The sequence below is a fragment of the Amia ocellicauda genome, chromosome 23 (assembly GCF_036373705.1).
Source record: "Amia ocellicauda isolate fAmiCal2 chromosome 23, fAmiCal2.hap1, whole genome shotgun sequence".
Lineage (NCBI taxonomy): Eukaryota > Metazoa > Chordata > Actinopteri > Amiiformes > Amiidae > Amia > Amia ocellicauda.
Window position 1 is genome coordinate 20320179 of NC_089872.1, and position 20451 is coordinate 20340629.

The following is a 20451-nucleotide window of genomic DNA, read 5'->3' on the forward strand; positions in this document are numbered from 1 at the left end:
TCAGAATGTAAATATAGTAAATATATCTTCAGAGGCTGAAGGAAGTGTTTCATTTAATCCAGAGGCTAAATATATAATATATTTTCATCATGTCACAATTCGCATACTCGGTCATTACCGCTAAAACGAACCATGACCTTGTGTCAATCATTACCCTAAAGGTAAATGTACAGCTAAACTCAGTTAAAAGAAAGGTCCCACTCGTTCTGAAATCATGGTTTTATGTGTCTTTGTGTGTTCCTATAGTGTATAAGAAAGATCAGCCTGAGGTGGCAGATTGTGCAGGAATAATAGTAACACACACAGTAACATATATATGTATGTTAAATAATCCGATTTGTTTATCTGAATTGTTTGTTCCGAGACTCAAATAAAACGTGTCTTTGTTCTGACACACGAGCCCGGCCATCTCCCCCCGAACCCTTTGAACGAAAGCTAATCCTCCTCTTTTATATGTCGTATTATCATTATCTTTGAATAGCAGGAAAAGAAAAGAAAGTGAGGCGGTTGTGGGGACGGCCTCCCGTGGCATTGTGTGATATCTGGACCCGGAGGGGATGTCTTACCCTGCCTGGCCATCTTCTGAGCATTAAAGTCTCCATCCCCACTTCAAACGGGGGCTATTTCTGTCATACCCCCCTCCCACCAGGCCTCCCCGTGTGCGGCTGTGGCGGTGGTGACATTTCATGAAAGCCTGTCTCTGTCCCCGGATGTGTGTCCCACTGGGGACCCAGCAAGGCAGGCCGTCCAGGTTGCCTTTGAGGTAGGGCGGTGCACGCCTCGCACCCCATCGCAACGTTGGGCGTCAGTCAGGACGAGAGCGTCCTCTGTAAGTACTGGAGCCACATCTTCAAAACACATTCTTGGTTGAAAAACGTTAATTCCCCAAATCCTCACCAGTGGTTTAAGAAGTTTAAGAGACAGTCAAACGAGCATCGATGCATTTCAGTTCCACAGGACGAGTAGAGTATGTAAAAAATAACGGTTTTCGTCTGATTTTAGGGCGAACGTGTCACGCAATCCCTTCCCAAGTTCCCCCATGGACGCTATGTGGAAAAGACAAGATCTCCAAGCGCATTCATATGATCTACATACTAATTAAAGCAGTCACATGTTCCTAAGCACCTCTCTGTGGATTTCGCCAAATTAGATAGAGTCTGCAGTCTGTTTTTCTGCGATAAATTCCAAACACATGAGATAGACATTAAAATAATAAATTAAAATCTGTTCTCGTCAGCTCAGAGCAAAGAGGACTGCGGGATCCACAAACCACAAGGTGGGACACGGCGAAGAGGAACAGCCGCTTCACTCTTCGGCGATGAAGTCATTTCCTGTCCAGAGCGCCGAGATCCATTACGCAGCAGAACAAACACAGCAGATCGGCCTTTGAAGGAATTAAAAGCAAGGGAATTTGATTATCCTATGATTAGATTAGGTGTAGCTGTCATATCTGTGTTCATGTTAGTCTTACAATTTCTGTCGCCAACTATTAGGTGACGACACAAAATAAGCAAACCCTCTGAATATATGGGCTACTGTCCCTTCACTGTGTTGCACTTCCTTTGGACATTTTACACAAAGTTATTATAAAATACATAAATAAGTGCACTTTCTTGATCTGTAAATTAAATATATGTTATAAATGATCTGTAATTCTAGACTGTACTGCACTTTTATAATGCTCTTATGTTTTGTAAGTCACCCTGGATAAGGGTGTCTGCTAAGAAAAGAAATATAATAAATTAATCATACTGTATAATCAATACATGCTTGTGAGAGAAGACAGGTTTATAGTTGGTTGTGGAATAACTAAATACAGAAGAAAGGGTGTGATATAGGAGTTTTCCCGTCTGCAAACTCCTGTGACACTCACCTATCAAAATGTGTGACATTCTAGACCCTTTGTTTTGGTGTTGAACCACAACCACCGTTATCTCTAATACCCCAGCCAGCTACAACAAGAAAGAGAGAGATCAGGGAAACATCCCAGACACCCCATCAATCCCAGGAGCTCAGGGTGGGGGGGACAGGACTGTCATTAATGTCACTCTCAGCTGAATGCTGGCCGAGGCCGGGAACACCGAATCACGGCAAAATTAGCGGCAATCACAGCACACCGCAGGGAAGCTATCCTGCAGGTGACTCACTGTGACTCACCGGTCACGCCTGCTTACATTGTCTCTAATTGCTGTCAAACAAATGTGATTTTTCGAGATAAACTGCCAGGCTCTGCAAAACCTTGTACAACCACGAAGAAACAGACATGTGCGCTATCCAGTGCTGTGCCAAGGCCTTGCACCTCCTCTGCTTGTTTGTTTGTTTGGTGCAAATGTATTCTATAGTAGCTGTTACACAATTAAACAGTAAAGGCAAACACAACCGACTGTAAAACAAACAAACCGAACCACTGAATGAGCTAGACCTATACCCAATTACACTTTGCCGCACATCAGCCCGCTGCACATTGCACATTGACCCAACGACTCAGCACTGCGGTGAATAGACATTGTTTGTGATTTATATACATATATGTGAAGCAAGTGGAGTTCACCTGTATAATATAACGTAGATTGTATTAGAACGTACTGTACTACACAATAACATGGCAACTACAGCTGCAATCAGATTACCGCACACAAACTGGGAATGTGTGTATTTAACTGAGTCTTTACTTGTCATAACAATGTCATTATTTGGAATACAGTGTGCGTCAGAATCACTGCATGAAATTGCTTCTGTCTGGCACACAAACTGGGAGAAGACTATCAGCATTTATACTATCAGGATTATTATGATTATTCAGCAGTCAAATAAACAACCTGTAAGAAAACAGTCCTCTGTGTTCTCAAGTGTAGACTGATCAAATGATGATAGCAGCTCGGATTCAGATCATAGAGAGCAGGAGACGTTTCGGTATTAAATCGCGACGCCACGGTTGCGACATTGTAGCAGCTCAACGTGGAGGCTGTGATTGACGGGACTGTTCACAGTGACGTAATGCAGTGCGCTGATTGGTTGGCGGTGATTTCACAGAAAACTTCATCCGGGGATTTGCGGGGGCTCTGGCCGACATTGACAACCCCCTTCCCCTCCTCCCTTTTAACCAACAAAACACTGAGAACGAAATCGCCAGATCTTTAATGGCAAATAACACCTTGCTGCTTATATCATTTTAATCTCTCCGGATATATATATATATATATACACAAGTTTAGTAAAACCCGCTGTGAGTTGCAATAGCTATACCTTCACGTAGGTCTAAGGTTGTGCAAGTACATGCCACCACGCTCCATTTTGGCTCTGGCGGCTCTACACGTTGGGGCACGATTGCTTTCTTCAAGTTCGAGCCACAATGGCGTGCGTTTCATAATCACCGATCCGGAGCTTCGTTTATATTGCAATGCAACACCATATAAAGTTTGGTTGCTTCGGGGAAAGACAGCGAGCCTCCTTGACAGGCAGGTCTCGCAGCCAATGGGGAAACGGGGAGAAGAGCGTCACCCTGCAGCGACGTCATCATGCAGACCAATCACGGGGCAGAGCGAGGGGAAGGGCGGGGAACGTCGCGATTAGCGCTGATTGACACCCCCCCCGACCAATCAGATGAAGGATCATTGCCAACACGCCGGCCTATCACGCAAGCCTCCCCTCCCATCCTGCAGGGAGAGTGACTGACACGTCGTCCGACCAATCACCGCTCTGAAAGGCGTCCGCGTCTGGCCTATCCGCGACGAGAACGGAGCACACGGAGCCCTCCCTCGCTCAGCACAGTGGAGCCCAGGGAGAACCGAAGCCCTTCAATGGAGGAAAGAACGTCATCCGCCTCCAACGTCTAATTCAACTTTGTTTGTTTGTTTGTTTACGTCCCTTTTATCGGCGTCTTCGCCCCGCAGCGCCCGGCGCCCGCTCCCTTCCCAGCACAGGAGACTGTCGCGGCCCAGCGAGTGATTGTCCACGATGTATAAAAATGCTCCTCAGCCCAGCAGAGAGCCGTTGAAGAGGGACTTACTCCTGTGAGAGCCGAGCGTCGAGCGCGTCAGCCCGGGAGACAGCGAGCATCAGACCCCCCACCCCAGCGGACTCGCCCGGCAGCCTGGAGTTGGCCCTCGGAGGCGTCTTTACTCGACCCCTGAAGACGTGAGTACCGTTTTTGCCCCCCGGGTGGTCGTTGTCAATCGGGTTTTTGCGAGCCTTTCTTCCCGTGTGTGTCATTGACAGCGAGGCGACCGGAGCCATGGCTCTTCGTGAGGGGGCCAGTGACGTCATGCGCTTGTTTAACCCCCCCAGCCCGCGTTAATGTGCGTTAATCGCCGCGACTGCTGCCCCGATTTCAGTATGGAGAGCCGAGCAGCCGACCCAGCAGGGAAAAACAGCCGGGCTTGGCGTGCGATCACTGGGGTGTTATGTAACGGGCCCTTTTTAACGCTTTCTGTGTCGGTAAATCGCACCTTGACCCGGGATTTCGGGCCCGGGCCACGGCGGGACGCGCACAGCCGTCGCCGCGGTCTGCCCGACGGCCTGTTGGTGCGTTTGGCCCTGTTTTTGGGGGGCTTGTGAAGAGCGCAGTTGTACGTAAGGGGCTGGAATGGGTGTCGGTGACGTCACAGGCAACAACACAAGCGGCCGAGTCAGAGGTCGCGGCTGCTCCGTGGGGATCAAGTCTGCGCCGCTCCGCCAATGGGAGCGGCGGGTCGTGCAGCTCTGCGCAGACGTGCGGGGCGTCTGCGCCACGGCCGAGGGGGGCAGACTCGTCTCTCGCTGCGCCCATCCCCCGCTCTCTATATTTAAACCACTCAGGGTGTAAGCCTCCCCAGAAGAGCTGAAACCTTTCATTTTACGGCCTCTGGTTGGTAATTGTGATTCTGTCTGGTTCACTACCTTGGTCTGTAGGTGCAGAGTTCATTAAAACAAGCCGACCATAGTGATATCGAGAAAAACACACATCTAGGGCAGTGAAATCGTTACATAGCTTAAAGCTACCCGCCTGCATCCCATGATGTGACTTTGATTTGTATTAATTGGTCAAGTTATTCGATGGAGAAGTTCTCTTGTTTAATGCCGACTACAAAGGGAGTAAAAGCAGATGCATTATTTCGGCTGTAGAAAGATCCACAGCTTGGTGATTTTACATGATAGTTGCATTAATTAATTTGATCATTGTTTATTCCTAATACATGCAAATTGATGCAGATCAGTCTGTCCTAAATAAAAAGCCATCTCTAATATTTCCATTAACCCCAGATGTGTGTGTATGTATTGTTTTTTTCAAAAGGAAATATGATTCACATTTGTTTTTAATTGCATGACTAAAATCCTTTCTATCATCAATTCGCCACTATACGTTTTTGTATGTCATACTTGCTTGGGCTTAAACTGGGCACAGCATAAATGTGACATCCAAAGGCCACAACAGTGCCTACGTTATAGCATGGTACAATGGTAAGTATGTGTACACCACACTGTAGGTATTTATACAAATAATTACTCGAGCCACTCTGTTTGTGTATATACCACCATTTCTTGTTTAGTTTCTATTCTATGTTACCATTTTGTATTTGTGTGGTCTTCTGTTTTTGTTCCCTCCACCCTTGCGGTTCTGCTCCAAACTGTTTTGCCCTGTGATTCGTCTGTTTTTGTGGAAGAGTACCTGCGTGTTTGCCATTTTTGTGATCAAAACAACTCAAGGGTAACAGAGGTTATACACTTCTATTCTATACTTCGGTTCTATTAAAGTAGTGTGTATGGTAATCGTTTGTAGTTCTCTACTTTTTCTTTGATGTTTCTATTTGCTTATATATTAATTTATAGCTGAAGATCATTCCAAGAACTTTGCTGTGATTTCCAGGTTTGCATTGCTGTGTCTTCTGTTGACTGGGCAGTTAGCAGCGAAGAATGCCATGGTCCCTCGCTAGTGGAGCCGTAGGGCAGGTGATTGGGTCACAGGGCCTGTTCCGAAAGAAGCTGCCATTTCCAAATGTTTCCTTGGAGATAATCATAGGTGCTCTCAACGGTGACCGCTTGTTTTGGTCATTTTGTTTGTCCTGGGAATCAAGGAAATGAACAGGGTGCCGTAGGGGGGAATATTTGACTTGACATGTGACAGACTATGGCTTATTTAAGAGTGGTGGAGAGCCCGGAGGAGTAGACATGGGGTCAAATGCTCTACAATGCACATGCAAAAAGTCAAATGTAAATTGAATACACGTGCAATTACGTGACTTAGGCCAAATGCATGTCAAATATACTTGCATACAACATACATTATCACTTAGCAGAGGCCTTTATCTGAGGTGATATACAAGGAGAACACTTAATACAATACATCGTACATACAGTAACCATATAGTTAAAGATATTCATAAGTCAAAGGTTGAGAAATCATGAGCAGGTGAGTTGGCAGAGGTGTGAATGCAGATCTCATCTGGATGAACAGGGATTACGCACAGATCAGGACATCCTTTACAACATCATTTACAGTGTGTTTGAAATGTTTCTGTCTAATGTTTCCCATTACTTCAAAGCCTTGCATTTCAGATTATGCAAATATGAAGTGAAATGCAAATAGTTAAAAGTGATGTTTGAATTGAAATGCCTTTGAATGTGATCCCAAGTCTGTGAATGAGACAATTGATCTTTAAATAGATTACATGCATCCATTTTAAATAGATTAATTAAATGCCCTTAAATGAAGAGAGGCTTATTGTGCCTAAATTAAGTAGGAATGCCATTTAGGAACTCTGCTAAAAGGATTAGGGGTAGTTTGTGCACATGTTTATTCTCATTTTAGCTAGGTTCAGAATAGCACGTGGAGAGCAGAGTCTTGTTAGGTATGCTGCTATTGTAGGCTGCCTTCACGTTGGGCTTTCCATGGCATTTAAAGCAATCTCTTATAAGGGGCCAAACATTATCAGTTTTGGACTTTGACTCTTTTCTTTTTGTGTTGAATGTCATGCATCTCGTATGGTCGAGAGAAATGGGTTTTTAAAACCGAAAGAAATATACAAAACACTCATGATCAGTCATACTGTGAAAAGCAATGCGAATCTAAACCAAAACCAGCAAAAGTTTCAACCGCCAGCGCTCTCCAGTGTGACTAAGGGCTTTTGCTGACGTTACATGCAAGATCTGACACCACAGCCCTGAAGAATGAAGCCTGGGGTAACGATCTTTAGGAGAGACTTAGTTGTGCAATCGAATGCATGGGAGGCTTAAGCTGTTACCACATGAATGCATTACAGATCGTTTTTTTATTAAATGTATAAGAGAAAATGAAATTTATTTTAGTGCATGCAGTGTAGAGTGCACCAAAACAAGAAGTCTGTCTTAACTTCTAATTGGAGCGCATCCATTCCAAACATGAATGGAGTCTGTGTTGATTTAATTTTAAAAGCCATACAGCAGCTCTTTCCTTGATATCAGGTGCATTGATGTCTCTGGCACAGTTTTAATAACAGGAATGCTGTGATAATTGAAACTGAAATTAATTAAAAGCATTTTCTCTGTAACCAAATGGCGGGATGTACTAAATAATCGATTGCCTTCTATTACATGGCAGAAAAAAAAAAAAAGTAATTTCAGGCTTCATTATCAGTGTAGTAATTTAATCGGAAAGACGACTATCTGCACTTAATGTTAATTCTTTATCCTTCAATATAATCTTTATTTATTTTTGTTCTCTGGAAACCCCAGGGAGGTTTATTGTGAAGTGCAACCTGCTGTACTTGCTTATAAACAATGAAGTTTGAAAATGTTTAATATGCAGATATTTTGAAGTATTTTGTTCTTCTTGGCAAAAACCCCAACAGTACTTCAATCTATATTCTTTTGGGAAAGATATGCTAGAAGACATTCAGATGTCAATAGTCCCTTAAATTAGGTTTAATCATGTAAACCGTATGTGAACCTGGTTTCAAAAGCCAACAATGATCTAAAAGTGCAAACCAATCAGCACTGCAGACAATTCAAGAATGAAATTGAAACGAATGAGTCAATAAACCTATTATTGTTATTTATCCATATAGCTGGCTGCTTTATCCCTGGCCACTCACAATTGGGAGCCCGGTAGCAGTAAACTGTAGAAAGTTCCACAGTGTGAGAGTTAAACTGTGGCGAACGCTGTGATACAAACATGTACAACACTGCATCGTGTAAGTTATACTGAAGGAAAAAGCACGAGGCACAGCTACTGCTACACACGCAGCAAAAGATTACAAGATTCTCTGCTTTGAACCGTGAGCGCGTTTTACAACTAAGAATCAAACAAAAGCCCTGTGCGCAAACATCCTCCCCACGTGCAAGTGAGCGAGACGCGTGAAACCCTTCTCTCAGTGGGAGAAACGCCGCCGCGATGACACAATAACTGCGGCCTGATGTGCGTGGCGGAAGAGAACGCTTGCATGGCACCAAATTTATAGCTGAACACATGCAAACAACACCGTTTTAAATGGTCGTGACTCTCTCGCGAGCCTAATTCTTGCGTATGAATTTTAAAAGCGAAGGAGGTACACACTGTAGTTGGCCTTTTGATGGCTGTTTTTACAGCTGGGGTGCAGTGACTACTGGGGGGCTCTCTGGAGTCACTCCACAGTAGCTGGCGGTGGCGTTCGCTTGACCCCACATTCCAGCGGCGGCAGCACAAAACCGGTGCTTTGAGTTCCCGAACACGGCAGGCAGCACAACGGTCTAGAACGCCTCCTCTCCCGTCCCCTTGCTCTGGATCGTGGTATCGGCTTTAAACGCATACTTGATCTAGACCTCGGTCCGTGGGATGAGCATGTTTATGTAGTTTACACCAGATATGCGCTGTGTATATTTCTCACCCTGTCTATCCCTCTCACATCAGCCTGGGAAAGGAAGGGGAGGTTGGAGAGGGGGCGTTTGAAACCTCTTTCGTGGTAAAGGTTTCTGTGAACTCTGTGCGCAAACTTCCTTTGTTGATTTATTTTAGTAACTGTAGACCACTGTGCGGTTCAATGTCCAGTGCAGCAGCGAGCCCATCTCACCTCCTTCTCAGTCCTTTTGTTCAGCATCATGCTTATTTATTATTCGTGCCGGCCTGCACTCCTCTCGGTCGTAGCGGGTCTGAGTTGGTCTGTTCCTCACTGAGAACCGGTTCCGGGGCACAATGCCTCCTATAGTTTTCCCTCCGCAAGGTGCACTGCCTTAATTCTACGTGGCATTGATTCAACAAGGTGCTGAAAGCATTCTTTAGAAATGTTGGCCCATATTGATAGGATAGCATCTTGCAGTTGATGGAGATTTGTGGGATGCACATCCAGGGCACGAAGCTCCCGTTCCACCACATCCCAAAGATGCTCTATTGGGTTGAGATCTGGTGACTGTGGGGGCCAGTTTAGTACAGTGAACTCATTGTCATGTTCAAGAAACCAATTTGAAATGATTCGACCTTTGTGACATGGTGCATTATCCTGCTGGAAGTAGCCATCAGAGGATGGGTACATGGTGGTCATAAAGGGATGGACATGGTCAGAAACAATACTCAGGTAGGCCGTGGCATTTAAACGATGCCCAATTGGCACTAAGGGGCTTAAAGTGTGCCAAGAAAACATCCCCCACACCATTACACCACCACCACCAGCCTGCACAGTGGTAACAAGGCATGATGGATCCATGTTCTCATTCTGTTTACGCCAAATTCTGACTCTACCATCTGAATGTCTCAACAGAAATCGAGACTCATCAGACCAGGCAACATTTTTCCAGTCTTCAACTGTCCAATTTTGGTGAGCTTGTGCAAATTGTAGCCTCTTTTTCCTATTTGTAGTGGAGATGAGTGGTACCCGGTGGGGTCTTCTGCTGTTGTAGCCCATCCGCCTCAAGGTTGTACGTGTTGTGGCTTCACAAATGCTTTGCTGCATACCTCGGTTGTAACGAGTGGTTATTTCAGTCAAAGTTGCTCTTCTATCAGCTTGAATCAGTCGGCCCATTCTCCTCTGACCTCTAGCATCAACAAGGCATTTTCGCCCACAGGACTGCCGCATACTGGATGTTTTTCCCTTTTCACACCATTCTTTGTAAACCCTAGAAATGGTTGTGCGTGAAAATCCCAGTAACTGAGCAGATTGTGAAATACTCAGACCGGCCCGTCTGGCACCAACAACCATGCCACGCTCAAAATTGCTTAAATCACCTTTCTTTCCCATTCAGACATTCAGTTTGGAGTTCAGGAGATTGTCTTGACCAGGACCACACCCCTAAATGCATTGAAGCAACTGCCATGTGATTGGTTGGTTAGATAATTGCATTAATGAGAAATTGAACAGGTGTTCCTAATAATCCTTTAGGTGAGTGTATTTATTTATAGTCCTGATCAGTTTTTCTTAACTGATATTCCATTATTTTTTTTAAACTCCTGTTTCAGTAAGGATTAATGTCCATGACCATGTTACGGTTCATGCTAAAGCTGGTGAATTGATTTTAATTAGCCTGTATGACATTGACTTCTGGCGCAGTTCTGCGAATCGTGTGTTCTGAGAAACCTCCACTGTGAGGGACGGCCTGGGCCAGGATTCGGCCCGACTCGGTGAACTAGTGCATGTTTCACATCCCCCCTGGCTTTTTCATTTCTTTTTTGTTTTGTAATTAGCAGTTTGTTTTTATTTCCTTCACAGTTGTTTTTGTTGGCTCTAGTTTCGTTGCTCTGGTTTTTCATCGACCACAGCGGGCACTTTGAGCTCGGTGTCTGACTGTGTCTCAGTAGGGCATTGTTGTGTGTGTCTTTTCTTTCACGGTTGTGCCGAAACTCCCTTGCATTTCGGTGACATTCCTACAGAACGTTGCAGGCAGCTATAGCTAATCCCAGCATTCCTCCCAGAGATAGGAGCCCTGGGAGGCCCAGGTGTGCCCGAAAACCTGCTGCTGGGCATGTTTGGGCCCTCCTCCTCGGTGCTACCTCCTCTCACCGTGGTGTGTGCAAAAAATATCTTGTCAGGCTGGCAGAGAGTGTGCTCCAGCATCAGGTGGGTCTCATTTGGATATGAAATCTGTTGATCTACACCATTAAAAGTCTGAGCATGACTTTGCATTTTGTTGTGTCTCAAAGCGCACACCGGAGAGCCGGTTTTCTCCTGTACACCATCGTGGGTGAGTGTGGCAACTGCGAATGCCCTGTGGTGGGGTGGGCAAACAGGGCACTCATGAATGTTTGCCTTTGTTATCAGAGGTGGTGTTCAACACTGATACGCGAGTAAACTGCCTGGGCAATTACAGTTGTGCATTTTCTGAAATGGCGGTATCGAACTAGGCCTCGCCCCCCACCACACTTTTTCACCTCCATTTTGTAAGTCACTGGACAGGATTGAGTCGTGTTTCTGTGATGTGGTCACACACATCACATGGCGCCTTTAAATGAAGCCATGCAAATTTCAGTCTCTTACACTTTAACCACAATATTCAGATGCTGAGTTGTGGACACTCTAGTAGCAGAAGTTGTGATGGGATTAATACCAGCTGCTATCATGTTTTAGTGTTTTTTTTTTCTTTCTCTTCTATGTATGGTCTGAACCAGCTAAATTGCACAAAAGTCAGGAATTTATTCGACAATATCCAACTTGTTCTGACTACGGACCTTTGACTCCTTGGCATGCATTCCCATTTTCTGCAAGGTGGCTGTAGAAACCTCCCACAACAGCGTTACTATTAATTGTGAGACATTGGTGGGGTGGAAAAAAAATGAAAGAGTGTAATATATCTGAATACTACTACTCCCAGTTCCTTCTGTCATTAGATGCTGTTCAGAAGCGGTTTCTGCTGCCAGTTGGAGACGGCCACGCATTTTGGTGACACGCAGCCACGCGGGTCATGCAAGACGCATGCTAGTGCAGGGCTCAGTTAGCACAGATCCAAGACCTGTTTATCAGTCATATCCACTGCTGGATTCTTATTGTTAATATCATGTGTAATGAAAATCCACCGCTCAGCAAGAGGGTTGTACAGGTTGGAAATTAAGATTTGTTGGTGTTTTTGTGTTTAACAATTCGAGAGTGGGATCTGAGTATATAGACCTTAGGCTAATGCTGGGATTGAATTGAATCGCTGCATGGATGTATTGTTCTTGAGTCAGGCTTTTGTCAAACTGGGCAGCAAAGAAATATATAAAAACATGTTTACAAACTCCTTCTGAGAATCAGTTTGACTGTAGGCAGTTTTAAAGACATCATGAAATCTTCTATCGGGGTTTGATGAAAACATTCAGGTACTACTGCCAACGGTCACACATCTGTCCCCCCCACCCTCCCTAATAGAAAATAATACATAAAATGCCATGTAACTGAATGTTTTGAAAGTGACCTGCCTAATAGGCTTTTTTTATATGCTGCTGAGTCAGTGGTGTAATGGCCCTTTTAAATATTTCGAATCTAAATCCTTGGTCCAACTTGGTGTGAAAGAAGCCGTTTGCAATCGCGCCAACAGGAAGAGATAAGTTGTGGTGTAACAGTTGTTTTCTTGCTTCATATACAGAAGGGCTGTGCAGAGTGAATCTCCCTTCACAGACTCTGCTTGGGCCTCATGGTATAGTGTGACGAGCAGAAAATGTGTGGTCAGTTGTTTTTTTTTCTGCTGTGACGGTGAATTGTCCCTGACACAGCCTGATATTGTTGTGTGATTCAGTACAATCTCACCCCTGTTGATAGCACTCAATCTACGGAGGAATCTTCCCCTCCCCCGCTGTGCATCACCAACCTGAATACTCCCTTTATATTTTTATACTCCTGGAAATACTGGACCAAAAAAAAATAAAGGCCCTGAAATAACCTGATAATCCATTAACTGGGTCATGAAGAATTCTTTGTAGGACGCTCCTGGCTCGTCCTCTGCACATCCTCTGCCGAGCGGCCCGTATTTCCAGACCGCACGCACTGGGAGCTGCCCAGTTCTTATTACTTTTCCTCTGCCACTGTACGGCCCCCTGTAATAGTCAGTCTAATTACAAACCACTGCTTCCAACTGTGTCGCAAGACCGCAGGGCCCTTTGGACAGCTGTCGGGCTGTAGAGCTTGCGCTGGCCGTTACGTGACGTGGTCTTGGCTGGGACTAGACCCATTTCCCTGGACCCTGCCCGGCCTGCAGAGCTTTCTTTCCACCACCCTTGTTAATATTTGTTCCTAGAATGAGTGTGTGCCAGTGGTCTATGCCCCGACCGATCAGACGTGTGTGTCTTCAGCTTCTCGTGGATGTTTCCGATGGCCGTCTCACCTGCAGGCTTGTCCAGGGCTCTCCCTCCGCTGTGACCCTCACAGTACTCGGTTGTTCCTCACGGGTGTCCCTTCTCTCGCACCGGAGCCGAAACTGCATGTCACCTGGGCTTGGCGTTTAGACTACCGCCTCGTCAGCAACATGAGAGGCTAATGTAGCGTTCATTCTGTCTGCCACGTGAAGAGCAGCTGTTCATACATGTACTTCCTGTGTCTTTGATCGCATCAGTGCGCTGCTCCATTATAGGGACTGATGCTTGACTAGGAATATCCTGCCTCAAAAACATTCGGGCTGTACGGACATATTTACTGCCATATGCTCATGATAGAATGAATGATGCAGTCTAATGTCGGGATGAAATGTAGAACTGTTGCTAAGGACCCTAAATAAAGTTGTCACGTATAACAAGGTTCCTGTTCGGCAGCTGCCGCATCCAGGCACCAGAGAGCTTGCATCGAAGCGGAGAAATAAAAACGCGCTGTGAACTTCTGACACAGGCGATATGTTTATTTATTTTTTGTATTCATTATTTTTGGCACTTTTCTTCTCACCAGGATGCTCCTCAATGCTGCACTAGACATATTCCATCTGAAGCTGAAATTCCTCGTGTGCGAGGCCTGGTGAGTCGGAGGCCCCGCCATGTCACCAGAGCCGTGCAGAAGCAGCAGTGAATCTTTGAAACCTGTTGGAAATGCAGCAGCGATGGGTTGCGTTTTCCTATGTACGGCTATTCTTGGCCTCCACAGACCCTCCCCAGCTCGGCTAGTGTTCCTCAGTCCCTGACAGCAGCCCCCCAGCTGACCAAGCGCTACAGTCTCGGAGAATGAACAAAATTATAATTTTTATTTGATTAGTAAAGTGACTGAGGGGGCTGGTTACTTCTGAGCAGCTCGCCACGAAGCGCAAACCTATGTGATATCGGTGAGACACTCCCTGGTCTGCAGGTTGCCCTTTAATTCCCAGAGTCGCTGAGAGCTGCGGTCTTGGTCTCTGAGTTAATATGGCACATCGCTGGCGTAGAGATCTGGCTGTGCAACGGCATAATCTACAGCTGCACACATCAGATATGTGCCTGAACCAATTCAATTACCTTGTTATACTCTTTCAATAGTCTCTCTGTCCTGTTTCCTTGTTCCACGGAACAGGGCAAGGGAGGTACTGTCCCAGATGGAAATTAACTGCACTGAATTTGGGACAATTGAGTGATATTTCGCCTGAGGATCACTTAGGAAAATGCTGGGAAGGTTGGATGTGTTCATGGAGAGACCGTGCAGGATGCTGCTTTTTGTGTGGGACTAGCTATTTGTTGGGATGCATTTGATTTAGCACAAGAGACGGTGGGTGAAGAGGAGTTTGTCCACAGCCAGACGAAACCAGTCCAGACTCGGGTGCAAACAATTTTTTGCTTGTAAATCTATGTACACACATTACACACATGTATGTGTTTATGATGTGTGCATTCATTCCCTTGGCTGCATCCTTGTGATAGAGTAACTTTAGAGAATTCATAATCTACAGTTACATCTCTGGGTTTTGTTATTTTAACAAATGCTTTTCATATGAACAGGATGAGTTAGAAATAAATGTGATGTAAGAGTCTGTAGTCTCTCTAATAGTGTTATTGTGGATTGTAACGCAACTCTGCAATCTGAATGTAGCATTTGATGTTCTTTGAAATCGTAAGTCCTATTTAAACGGTAGTATTAGTGAATGACTGGCTCAGAGAACCAAGAAATAAGACGGTACTTGTGTTTGGCTGTACGTTAGTTTTAGTTAAAGCAGTTTAAACTAGTACTGCATGCTGCTGCCCCTTATTATATATTTTGACACTTCTTGTGTTTGTGAGTCCGCAGTATTTGTTTCTTGGCTGAGTGTTTTTTTCACATTTAGTTTGGGGATTTCCAGTTTTGGTCTCGCACTCAGGGCCTTGGAAATTATTTGTCTGCAGCACTCAGTGTAGTGTTTTGAGAATGAGTGACGGAGAGTTTGTGGTTTTTGTGGTTTGCACGGGGTACGGGGTGTGATCCGTTCCTGTGAACTCTCCGCAGTCTGTCTGTCACGTGACATGGGAGCTGTATGTGGGGAGCCGAGCCCTGCTCTCCGAGGTCTTTTGTCATCATGGACAAAAGGGAAGACGTGTGATGGGCTGAAGTGGTTCTCCTTAATGTACAGCACTTGCCCCACAGGCATTGTTTTGAATGTTTTCTCTGGAATGGAAAAGCTAAAACACATGATGGGGGGGGTTTGATCCCGTGTCATTTGCACACATCCGTCTCTCTCTTGTGTGTAAAGGATGGCCGGATGTACCCAAACGTGCTGAGTGGAATTCTGTGACCGAGATGCTCGAGGTTTTGCAAAAGAATTTGTAAAGAGATGTTCGTTCTTTGCTATCCCCCCAAGTCATGACTGTCTAAAGCCAGTTTCAGCCTGATGCCACTAAAAATCTTTATTTTGATCGTTAATGTTTTTCACAGGTGTTCATGTGCGAGTTTTTACATGTTTCCTAAACTGTAGGAACCTCCGCTTTCTGTGGCAGTTTGTACCTCGTTTTATAGATCCTAAGACAGCTTCATTATCGGGGTTTACCATGCGTCTCATGCTGTCCTTGCATGACAGTGAAGACTGTCCACCTAGGACAGGTAATTGACCACATGCCTCTCTGACAGGTAGTGTTCAGATCATAATCATTACTGCAGTCGGCATTATGGCCTCTTCTGAGTTGGCTTAAGCATAAGTAAATGATCGCACGGCTGTGCAATTAGGGGCTCTGGTGTGTAGCCCATTTCATTTCCCCTGTATGAGAGATGATCGGCTGCTTTTTCCTGTTCTCTGACTGCTGGATGATCTTCAACAGGAAATCTTCTATCCAGTCATTATTAAATGATTTGTATCATTAAATATAACATTGTTTTGTTTCCAAGAGGATTCTAAGAGGATTTATAACTAAATTGGTCCAATAACACCACTATCTGTGTAGTACAGCAAAACAAATATCTAACCATATCGTTCTGGTCCATCTTGTTAATCTATCCTACATCTCAGAACAGGATAGCAGACTCTGATTGAGGTTAAACATCAGTCGATTTGCTTTGCAGGCCTTGTGAGTCTGGGGTGTGGCTTGGGGGGGTGTTAGCGGGATCTTGTTATTATTCCAGAGGGATGTTCGCTTTAATCCGGTAGATTGCTGTAACTGGAGCGATGCTGTAATGCTCGGCGTATGGGTGACTTCATCATTCCTGTGGCTGTAGGTGTTTCAGTAGAGAGAGAGAAGGAGCGAGAGCTATAGTGAAATTGTCGACAGATAGTAAGCTGTATGGCAGCCCACTCAGTCTATTTTCAGTTGGGTGTTAACTGTGCTAGAACGTGGTAGAAATAATAAAAATGATATTCATATTGTGTATATTTATATACTGAAGTCTTATGAAATACAAATGACAATATTCATAGAGAAGGAGGATTTTTTTTTTTTTTTATGTATTTTTAATTCTCCCTTCCCAGAATTCCCTCTTGTGTGCAGCCGACCTTTGAGATAAAGGACGTCTGACATGGTGCAATATGTAAATCCAGTTTTTCTGTACACTACATTGTTGGAATCCCTCGATTTGCCAGTTCACGGTTGCACAGGGCTGTCCGTTGCAGTGCCTGGCCGGGAATATCACACCACAACCCCAACCAGGTGTTATCCACTCTAACCTGCTGGATTTAAACCTAACCTAAACCTTGGTGTCAGCAGAGCTTAAAGCTAAAATTGCAGTGTTTGTGCAGCTGGGATGAGCTATCCATAATTAGCTTCTTGCCATGAATGGTTTGCTGCTCATCCCATTTGTGTTGATGCCAAGGTGACGCAATAAAGTTTATAATGATGGTGTGAAGCTCTCGCCCTGCTGTTCCATAAAGTTCTGTTTGTTTCGGGAGCAGTAACCCGTAGTGTATTCACCTGGGATATGACCTCTTTTCTTTTTACTTCCATTGAGATGTGTGAGACTGCATGAGTAAGATGGCTGCGCTCATTTTGTGGCATTGCGGTCTCTCGGATACAACTACATCCGCGTAAAGGGCCGACAGACTGGCAACGATGACGTGGGAGGACAGGAGTTGTAGCCTCGTGTTCGTGTATGTTTGTTCTCTTTTGGTGGGTTGTTAATTTAAAAAAAAAAAAAAAATCAGAAGCCAAATTTGTCCTCACCAGATTATTCAATTTCTCTGAACACCCTATGCCACTATAGATATTTATTAATTTATTTCCACTGGTCTGAAACAGAGCAAGTTACAAGTATGAGTCAAGCTTTTGTTTAATGGATTTATTATAAGTAATGAATCTATACTTGTTTGCAATGTTATATAAAAAGGCAGTGTACAAGGTCGAATCATGCACAGTAATTTAAAGCCAGATCTGTCGTGTAGTGTTGCTTTACTGTAGCCTTCCCATTGTCCATTGTAGCAAAGCGCTATGGCAGCAGAATGGGTCTTGTTCTGTGACCAGCTGGACTCTGTGAAAGATGCTTACAAATAAAACCTTAAGCAATCCAATGCGTTCCTGGTTTCGAGGCGATTGTATTTCAGGCTGCACGGCGATGAGGAAATGTTTGATTTGCGCGCTCCCCCCACCTCCTCTTGGGTGGCTGCCTGTTGTAGGAGTACAGTGCCCCGTGTTGTTACAGTTGTGATTTAACCGGTATATTTGCGCTGAAAGTGTTGAACTTCCCAGTGTGATAACCTTTAATTTGAACAGAGAGCATGTGATCCAGCGGTTACTGAAAAGAAAGAGTGGAGAGCACTAAGTGATCCCACAGGCTGCGACTCCCTTTACGTCAGCGTGCTGAAAGTATTTCAACAGCTCGTACAAAATACAGACTTCTGAAGGAGGAGATTGTATGATTTTAAAAGAATCAGTGCTTTGGTTTATGGTCCTTACTGGTTATAAACCCCAGCATAGAAACACCACAGATGCAGATGGATTTATGTATGTGTGTATTTGTTTGTTTATACACTAGGATACTTAAAGTGACCAAGGTTTTGAGTGTATACTTGAGTCCTGAGTGCGGTTTTAGGAAACTGAACGCACGAATGGGAGCCAAAAAACTCTTTTCCCTGTTAGAAGATGCTCAAGCGTGAGATATTCCCTTTTATGGAGCGGCTGAAAGGAAATAGACAGAGAACAGGTTTTTGGTGCGCCCTGGTGCAGGGTAGTCTGCGGGACTGCCGAATGAAGTAAACCCGTGTTTAGATAGAAGTACTTGGGGTAGCATGGCAACGCTGCCGTGTTGACTTTATTTTTAGCGTTGTGTTGTTTCTTTGGCATGCAAGTTAAAATGGGGCTAGCGTAATAAGTGCAGGCAGTTTGGAAGTCGAAACATGAAAGATAAATCATACGAGTTTGCTGTTTATGCTCAAGCGGGTTGGAAATGCCAGGGGATGTGGGCAGCGCATTGAGGGTCACGAGCTCCTGTTGCCAGTGCGGACGGCAACAGGACTTTGCACACTGCCACTGGGAGGGGAATTGCCCAGCACAGTCCACCTGGCTTGTCTTGAGTGACTACAGGCATTGTCAACCATCAACTGGGCTGCTTAAATGGTGTAAAATACCAAGCGATTGGGGATACTGGTGAAAAAAGCTGTGAGAAGACCAGTTGTCTTCACTTGGAGTTAGGTCTCTCAGTTTGTACACTGAAACAAGTTCTTGTGTGTTTAGAGTGTTGCCAGGGTGGCTCTAGAGCAGCTTATTGTGACCCTGGAAGAATCGCTGGGCTGTCAAGTTGCCTGTGGCAATGCAGACACAATCAGACTGTTTAACTCCCCAGGTTGGTGATCATCTTGTCTTTCCTCGTATGCTTTAGTGTTAGATTTGCAACTGCTGATCAAGGAAAACGTTCTAAAATCTCAACTCAATTTTGTTTTGTTGGAACAGAACCTTATTAGAGCACGGTTTACCCCACAGCCTGCGTCAGGTCATCCCAAATGCCTGCTTTCTGTTTTGCACAGGTGACTGCAGCGTTTTTTGAGTCACATTTGACACCTGTCATGAGATATTGGAACGTGTCGGAAAACTGAATCCAAATAAATACTATGTTAAGAAATGTAGGCAGATCTATAAAAATCTGTGTGAATATTCTTTCCCCAAATCCTCCTTTCGCCTCCCAAAACAAATAATTTATGACACCAAGTGAGTCACTCAGAAATCCCAGCATGGAGCCCCAGCCACTTAGCTGCACACGGCACTTAATTCCCTATCTGGATGCTCACAAGAGCACCAAATATACTCCATCCCAGTGGTGCTCTGCGTTTACACATGATCTCAGTCAGGCCAGCATGGCCGGACCATGAGACGCGTATCGTAGGGGTTGAATACGTATGTGACGCGTATGTTCGGAGTAGGAAGCAGATCTGCACAGTTTGTAGCCTGATCAGATGGCTCACACAGTCCGCCTATTTTAATTAACTGTATCTGTTACCGAGTGTCGGAGCAATATTGTTTCAAACGAGGGGGTGTAAATACTTCTGGCTGCCGCGGTAGAGATGCACAGGCATTCGTATGACACGCACATCTTTCTGTGCATCTGTGGCAATTATCAATCCGCTGTTGGGCAAGCCTGCTAGATCAACACGGTAATCTCCCTTGTTTTCAGTTTCCATAGCAGCTGAGAAAATGAGAAGTCTGTCACTTTTTCTCTTAGACAGCCTTTTTCTGAGAAATCTTGAATCACTCTTACAGATTCTTACTCCTACTTAGTGTGAAGCACAGGAACCATCTCTGTCAGACGTCACAGACTAGTTTAATACATAGAGTAAGAACTGAAGTGTTTTGTATGTTTGGAAGTACACTCACATTGAAGACCTGTAGCTGTGGACCATAGGGCTTTTCTTCAGTCCGAGTCTTGATGTGGAGAGAGACGCGTCTCTGGGAGGCGCGGAAAGGGACCCGCTCTCCTGCGAGAATCCGTCTGCCGGAGATCTTTTCCCCGGCACGGAGCCCGCGCACTCCCGTCGCCATAGAAACCGCGGGGCTGCCACTCCAGTCGGGTCGCCATGGCAATGGAGCGCATCACATGCCTGGTTACATCATCGTGCACCTCCAGCGGGAGCGAGCGGCGTTTCTCTGTCCTCTTTTATGAAAGGGGAGATGTATTGGAGAGCCGGGCCGTCGCACGGGTAATATCATTACGGCGGGAGGGACTGGCACCGTCTCCTTTTAATCACGGACATGCCGGCTTGTGTTCGTCCTCGGATGAAGAACAT

The 20451-nt window shown here is 45.1% G+C and overlaps 1 protein-coding gene and 1 long non-coding RNA gene across 4 annotated transcripts in view; one reads left to right on the forward strand and one right to left on the reverse strand.

The window, feature by feature from the left end:
- Positions 1-204: 204 nt before the first annotated feature.
- LOC136719277 (uncharacterized) lies at positions 205-3229 on the reverse strand. Its single transcript, XR_010805392.1, has 3 exons — positions 2820-3229; positions 1874-1952; positions 205-1384 (listed from the first exon to the last, which is right to left on the reverse strand). It is a non-coding gene; the product is annotated as an uncharacterized LOC136719277 (long non-coding RNA).
- A 520-nt stretch (positions 3230-3749) lies between these two features.
- The window catches only part of ppm1ba (protein phosphatase, Mg2+/Mn2+ dependent, 1Ba), a 40127-nt gene continuing 23425 nt past the window's right edge, over positions 3750-20451 (forward strand). The window contains exon 1 of one of the 3 annotated variants that reach the window (XM_066697149.1): positions 3750-4137. The gene's annotated coding sequence lies outside the window, so the exon portion shown is untranslated. The remainder of the gene's footprint in view (positions 4138-20451) is intronic. The other 2 variants (XM_066697152.1, XM_066697151.1) reach the window with 2 other exon arrangements.